The 7,156-nt window shown below is 54.6% G+C and overlaps 1 long non-coding RNA gene across 7 annotated transcripts in view; it reads left to right on the top strand.

The window, feature by feature from the left end:
• The window catches only part of LOC146765876 (uncharacterized), a 5,665-nt gene extending 2,703 nt beyond the window's left edge, over positions 1-2,962 (top strand). For 3 of the 7 annotated variants that reach the window (XR_014958834.1, XR_014958832.1, XR_014958836.1), the window contains 3 exons: positions 1-748; positions 927-976; positions 2,151-2,961. The exon at positions 1-748 is cut by the window's left edge. This is a non-coding gene — a long non-coding RNA (uncharacterized LOC146765876). Of the gene's footprint in view, positions 749-926; positions 977-2,150 lie in introns of all 7 variants that reach the window. The other 4 variants (XR_014958833.1, XR_014958839.1, XR_014958838.1 and 1 more) reach the window with 4 other exon arrangements.
• Positions 2,963-7,156: the final 4,194 nt, after the last annotated feature.

Here is a 7,156-nt window from a genome sequence, read left to right as displayed (position 1 = left end):
AGGCTGCTGTACTTCTGTCCTCTTTTTCCACTCCAACCTTGACTTTTCCCCTCCTTTTTCGAGGTCTGCTGCTTTGGGTGTCCCAGGCAGGGCTGGGTTCCTCGGCAGGGGTCTTAGGAGTTGGTGCAGATTCTGCTTTTTGCCATGGTGTATCAAAGTGTGCCAGCAAAAGGACTGTTTTCTCCAGGGGAAAGCTTTCTCTCAATGACCATCAATGCACGTATGTGTTTTAATCGTGTAACCAGGTGGATTAAGAAAAGCCGACACCTGTAGCAGATTTGTGTTGGATCAGTGTCTGTGAGAAGTGGGCTGTGTGCTGGAGACGGAGAGACGCTGTTGGAGAGTGGCAACAGTGGCAGGTGTGAGTTGTTAAGATGATGAGGGCTCAGAACAGCCACAGGTGTGAGTTGTTAAGATGATGAGGGCTCAGAGCAGCCACAGGTGTGAGTTGTTAAGATGATGAGGGCTCAGAGCAGCCACAGGTGTGAGCTGTCAGGATGATGACGAGGGGCGTGTCCTGCCTGGGGGAGGTTATTTAAGGGTGAGGGTTTGCCTCAGCCAGGTTTTGCACGGAGCTGCTGAAGAAGAGGAGTTTGTGGGGGGCTCCCGGGGCTGTCTCCTGGAAGGACGGTGAGCGCTTTGGACAGGGTCCGGGGAATCCCCTGGATACACACTTGGATACGTGGAACATTGCTCAAAGGAGGAGCTGAGGGACAAACCTTTGTGCCGAGAAGCAGCAGCCAAGCAGGTGAGCCGGTGTGCTTTTATAACGGGGACTTTTCCCCTTTCCCTTTGAAATTTCGTCATCCTGAGGTTGAATTGGAGGGGGCAGTCCTGTTGTCCCCCCTCTTAAGGGGTTTGGACTGAGGTAAAAAGCCCCCTTTTGCCATCATTTGAGGCAAGCCGCTTCTTTTCTGTTCTTCTAGGGGACGCAGTTGAAGGGGAGCCCACATTTCTTTTCCCTTGTTGGGGTGAGGTGAGCGCCGGAGCGTGGCGTCAGTGTCGGGGCTTCAGAGGAAGGGAGCTGCAGCCGTGGCAGCGCTGGCAGGGTGGGGATCGGGCTGTGCCGCTGCATTCGGGGCGCTTCTTCTGCCCCCGGCCCGGCAGCGAAGGGTCCGGCGCGGAGCCCTGCCGGCAGTGCCAGGGCTGGCCGGGGCGGAAGGGGAGCTGGGCGCGGCTGGGCTGCCGCGGGCCCGCCGGAGCTGCGCCGGTGCGAGCCGTGCGGAGCCGAGCGGAGCTTTCGCCGGGCCGGCGGGCGGGGGAGGCGGCGCGGGCACTGCGCCGGTGCCGGCCGGTGCCGCTGCTCCGTCCGCTCCAGGCGCGGGGCTTGGGCGCCGCCGGGGCCCCCCGGGCCCGGTGCCGGCCCCGCCGGGCCGGGGGCAGCGGGCGGGGGTCTCCCGGCGCGGCGCCGCCTCTGCCTGCCGGAGGAGCCGCTTTCCTGCCGGAGCCGCGCTGCGCCCGGGGCCGGGAGCACGGCTTCGCGTTCTCAGGCCTTCCTCGCTGCGGTGTTTCTTTAGGGTCTCATCAATGTGTTTTAAGGATTTTGGGGCTATTTTTAGAGCTCTTCTAGGAATATTTAGAGTTTTTTTTAAAGGTTCTTTGGGGGTTTTTAGGGGTGTTTTAGGGGCTTTTAAAAGTAGAGTATTTTAATTGTATTTTATGGGCATTCTGAGGCTATTTTCATGTTTTTGTCGGGGTTTTAAGACATTTTGAAGATGAGGGGTTTTTTAGGGCATTTTTGTGGGTTTTTTAGGGTCTTTTCATGGCATAGAGGCTGAGGGACAGCTTGAGGGTGACAGAGGCTGGGAGCTGAGGGAGGAACAGGGGAGGGGACAGTGGGTGACACAGAGAGATGCTGAGGGGGGCAGGGGCAGCTGGAGGGTGACACAGAGAAGCTGGGGGCTGAGGGGCAGAGGAGAGGGGGCTTGAGGGGCAAAGGGGGGTTCGAGGGTGACAGCCAGAGCCTGAGGGCTGGGGGGCTGAGGGAGGGGTCAGGGGTGAAGGGAGAGGGTCTGAGGGCTGGACAGTCCAGTGGGGATCAGGGCTACAGGGTACAACTTAGGAGGCAAGTTAGGGTACAGGTGCAGCACCCCTCACCCAACCCTAACCTCACCCTAAGCAGCCTTTTCCCTTTTCCCCCCTAACAACAGCAGCACAGCACAGCAAGCCTGACAGCGAGACCACACCGGAAGCCTCCCAGTGGGACAGGGCAGCGACCCTCGCACCAGGACAACGCCAGAACCCTCAGAGGACAACAGGACCCGCTGCGAAAAGGTAGGGATGACATCTGTGGGCTAGAGGGCAACAGGAAGGGGTTTGGAGGCAGAGCAGGCTTCCTTGAGTGTTTTTTTTTGCAGGGCTATTAGGGGATTTTTGAAGGCTTTCTCTGGCATCTTTTAGAGAATTGTTATACCTTCCTAATGGCTATTTTAGAATTCCTTAGTGTATTTTTAGGGTCAGGATGAGGGTGAGACAGGATGCCCACTGAAAATGTGGAGCATTACTGGAATGCTTTGGGAAGATGCCAGTGGAGGGCCAGTGGGTAAGGTGCCATGATGCTGGTCTGAAGGTTGTGAATTCTGAGCAAAGCAAAGTGGTTGTGGTTAGGGTTATATGGTGGCAGATTTCCCAAGGAGAAATCCAGCACGGAAAAAATCAAGCCGAAGCTTTGTACTGTCAGATTACAACAGGTATTCGGCATGAAAAAAAAACCCTGAGTACTTGGGGGTGGGAGAAGCAAGATGAGGGAAATCCAGTGAGGTTTTGACATTGAGGACGCAAAAGGAAACGTGGGACCTGAAAACCAAGGGGATCGCAGGGCCCTGCCAATGAATGAGGGATATCTACATAGTGAAAGCAAATTCAGAAGCCCAGATTCCTGATGTCAGTTTGTAGGGCTGCCTTGGGTCTATCAGGGCAGCACAAGTTTGAGGTGGGGACAACTTCGGTGTGGGGTCCATCCTTCGATATAAGGATTTTTTGCAATCAGGGCCAGGGGCCATTGGGCACATCCTTTGGCTATTTTCCCTGGGAAAGAAAACTCAGCAGTCCAGGTTCCTGATGTCAGTTTGTAGGGCTCCCTTGGGTCTATCAGGGCAGCACAAGTTTGAGGTGGGGAAAACTTCGGTGTGGCGTCCATCCTTCGATATAAGGATTTTTTTGCAGTCAGGACCAGGGGCCCCTGGGCACATCCTTTTTCCATTTTCCCTGGGAAAGAATACTCAGCAGTCCAGATTACTGATGTCAGTTTGTAGGGCTCCCTTGGGTCTATTAGGGCAGCACAAGTTTGAGGTGGGGACAACTTTGGTGTGGGGTCCATCCTTCGATATAAGGATTCTTTGCAGTGAGGCCCCAGCCCAGGGCAAGGGGCCCCTGGGCACATCCTTTTTCCATTTTCCCTGGGAAAGAAAACTCAGCAGTCCAGGTTCCTGATGTCAGTTTGTAGGGCTCCCTTGGGTCTATCAGGGCAGCACAAGTTTGAGGTGGGGACAACTTCGGTGTGGGGTGCATCCTTTGATAAAAGGATTTTTTGCAGTAAGGGCCAGGGGCCCCCGGGCACATCCTTTGGCCATTTTCCCTGGGAAAGAAAACTCAGCAGTCCAGGTTCCTGATGTCAGTTTGTAGGGCTGCCTTGGGTCTATCAGGGCAGCACAAGTTTGAGGTGGGGACAACTTCGGTGTGGGGTCCATCCTTCGATATAAGGATTTTTTGCAGTCAGGGCCAGGGGCCCAGGGCCAGGGGCCCCTGGGCACATCGTTTTTCCATTTTCCCTGGGAAAGTAAACCAGCAGTCCAGGTTCCTGATGTCAGTTTGTAGGGCTCCCTTAGGTCTATCAGGGCAGCACAAGTTTGAGGTGGGGACAACTTCGGTCTGGGCTCCATCCTTCGATATAAGGATTTTTTGCAGTCAGGGCCAGGGGCCCAGGGCCAGGGGCCCCTGGGCACATCCTTTTTCCATTTTCCCTGGGAAAGAAAACTCAGCAGTCTAGGTTCCTGATGTCAGTTTGTAGGGCTCCCTTGGGTCTATCAGGGCAGCACAAGTTTGAGGTGGGGACAACTTCGGTGTGGGGTCCATCCTTCGATATAAGGATTTTTTGCAGTGAGGTACCTGCCCAGGGCCCGGGGCCCCTGGGCACATCCTTTGGCCATTTTCCCTGGGAAAGAAAACTCAGCAGTCCAGGTTCCTGATGTCAGTTTCTAGGGCTCCCTTGGGTCTATCAGGGCAGCACAAGTTTGAGGTGGGGACAACTTCGGTGTGGGGTCCATCCTTCGATATAAGGATTTTTTGCAGTCAGGGCCCGGGGCCCAGGGCCAGGAGCCCCTGGGCACATCCTTTTTCCATTTTCCCTGGGAAAGAAAACTCAGCAGTCCAGGTTCCTGATGTCAATTTGTTGGGCTCCCTTGGGTCTATCAGGGCAGCACATGTTTGAGGTGGGGACAACTTCGGTCTGGGGTCCATCCTTCGATATAAGGATTTTTTGCAATCAGGGCCAGGGGCCCTTGGGCACATCCTTTGGCTATTTTCCCTGGGAAAGAAAACTCAGCAGTCCAGGTTCCTGATGTCAGTTTGTAGGGCTCCCTTGGGTCTATCAAGGCAGCACAAGTTTGAGGTGGGGACAACTTCGGTGTGGCGTCCATCCTTCGATATAAGGATTTTTTTGCAGTCAGGACCAGGGGCCCCTGGGCACATCCTTTTTCCATTTTCCCTGGGAAAGAAAACTCAGCAGTCCAGGTACCTGCTGTCAGTTTGTAGGGCTGCCTTGGGTCTATCAGGGCAGCACAAGTTTGAGGTGGGGACAACTTTGGTGTGGGGTCCATCCTTCGATATAAGGATTCTTTGCAGTGAGGCCCCAGCCCAGGGCCAGGGGCCCCTGGGCACATCCTTTTTCCATTTTCGCTGGGAAAGAAAACTCAGCAGTCCAGGTTCCTGATGTCAGTTTGTAGGGCTGCCTTGGGTCTATCAGGGCAGCACAAGTTTGAGGTGGGGACAACTTTGGTCTGGGGTCCATCCTTCGATATAAGGATTTTTTGCAGTGAGGCACATGCCCAGGGCCAGGGGCCCCATGGCACATCCTTTTTCCATTTTCCCTGGGAAAGAAAACTCAGCAGTCCAGGTTCCTGATGTCAGTTTGTAGGGCTCCCTTGGGTCTATCAGGGCAGCATAAGTTTGAGGTGGGGACAACTTCGGTCTGGGGTCCATCCTTCGATATAAGGATTTTTTACAATCAGGGCCAGGGTCCCCTGGGCACATCCTTTGGCCATTTTCCCTGGGACAGAAAACTCAGCAGTCCAGGTTCCTGATGTCAGTTTGTAGGGCTGCCTTGGGTGTATCAGGGCAGCACAATTTTGAGGTGGGGACAACTTCGGTGTGGGGTCCATCCTTCGATATAAGGATTTTTTGCAGTCAGGGCCAGGGGCCCCTGGGCACATCCTTTTTCCTTTTTCCCTGGGAAAGAAAACTCAGCAGTCCAGGTTCCTGATGTCAGTTTGTAGGGCTGCCTTGGGTCTATCAGGGCAGCACAAGTTTGAGGTGGGGACAACTTCGGTGTGGGGTCCATCCTTCGATATAAGGATTTTTTGCAGTCAGGGCCAGGGGCACAGGGCCAGGGGCCACTGGGCACATCCTTTTTCCATTTTCCCTGGGAAAGAAAACTCCGCAGTCTAGGTTCCTGATGTCAGTTTGTAGGGCTCCCTTGGGTCTATCAGGGCAGCACAAGTTTGAGGTGGGGACAACTTCGGTGTGGGGTCCATCCTTCGATATAAGGATTTTTTGCAATAAGGTCCCTGCCCATGGCGAGGGGCCCCCGGGCACATCCTTTGGCCATTTTCCCTGGGAAAGAAAACACAGCAGTCCAGGTTCCTGATGTCAGTTTGTAGGGCTGCCTTGGGTCTATCAGGGCAGCACAAGTTTGAGGTGGGGACAACTTCGGTGTGGGGTCCATCCTTCGATATAAGGATTTTTTGCAGTCAGGGCCAGGGGCCCCTGGGCACATCCTTTTTCCATTTTCCCTGGGAAAGAAAACTCAGCAGTCCAGGTTCCTGATGTCAGTTTGTAGGGCTGCCTTGGGTCTATCAGGGCAGCACAAGTTTGAGGTGGGGACAACTTTGGTGTGGGGTCCATCCTTCGATATAAGGATTTTTGCAGTCAGGGCCAGGGGCCCAGGGCCAGGGGCCGCTGGGCACATCGTTTTTCCATTTTCCCTGGGAAAGTAAACACAGCAGTCCAGGTTCCTGATGTCAGTTTGTAGGGCTCCCTTGGGTCTATCAGGGCAGCACAAGTTTGAGGTGGGGACAACTTCGGTGTGGGGCCCATCCTTCGATATAAGGATTTTTTGCAGTCAGGGCCAGGGGCCCAGGGCCAGGGGCCACTGGGCACATCCTTTTTCCATTTTCCCTGGGAAAGAAAACTCAGCAGTCTAGGTTCCTGATGTCAGTTTGTAGGGCTCCCTTGGGTCTAACAGGGCCGCACAAGTTTGAGGTGGGGACAACTTTGGTGTGGGGTCCATCCTTCGATATAAGGATTTTTTGCAGTGATGTCCCTGCCCAGGGCCAGGGGCCCCCGGGCACATCCTTTGGCCATTTTCCCTGGGAAAGAAGACTCAGCAGTCCAGGTTCCTGATGTCAGTTTGTAGGGCTCCCTTGGGTCTATCAGGGCAGCACAAGTTTGAGGTTGGGACAACTTTGGTGTGGGGTCCATCCTTCGATATAAGGATTTTTTGCAGTCAGGGCCAGGGGCCCCTGGGCACATCCTTTTTCCATTTTCCCTGGGAAAGAAAACTCAGCAGTCCAGGTTCCTGATGTCAGTTTGTAGGGCTCCCTTGGGTCTATCAGGGCAGCACAAGTTTGAGGTGGGGACAACTTCGGTGTGGGGTCCATCCTTCGATATAAGGATTCTTTGCAGTCAGGGCCAGGGGCCTCCAGGCACATACATTTTCCATTTTCCCTGGGAAAGAAAACTCAGCAGTCCAGGTTCCTGATGTCAGTTTGTAGGGCTCCCTTGGGTCTATCAGGGCAGCACAAGTTTGAGGTGGGGACAACTTCGGTGTGGGGTCCATCCTTGGATATAAGGATTTTTTGCAGTCAGGGCCAGGGGCCCAGGGACAGTGGCCCCTGGGCACATCCTTTTTCCATTTTCCCTGGGAAAGAAAACTCAGCAG

This window comes from Lonchura striata, chromosome 17 (genome assembly GCF_050655825.1).
Source record: "Lonchura striata isolate lonStrDom1 chromosome 17, ASM5065582v1, whole genome shotgun sequence".
Classification (NCBI taxonomy): domain Eukaryota; kingdom Metazoa; phylum Chordata; class Aves; order Passeriformes; family Estrildidae; genus Lonchura; species Lonchura striata.
This window is presented reverse-complemented; position numbering and strand designations above follow the sequence as displayed.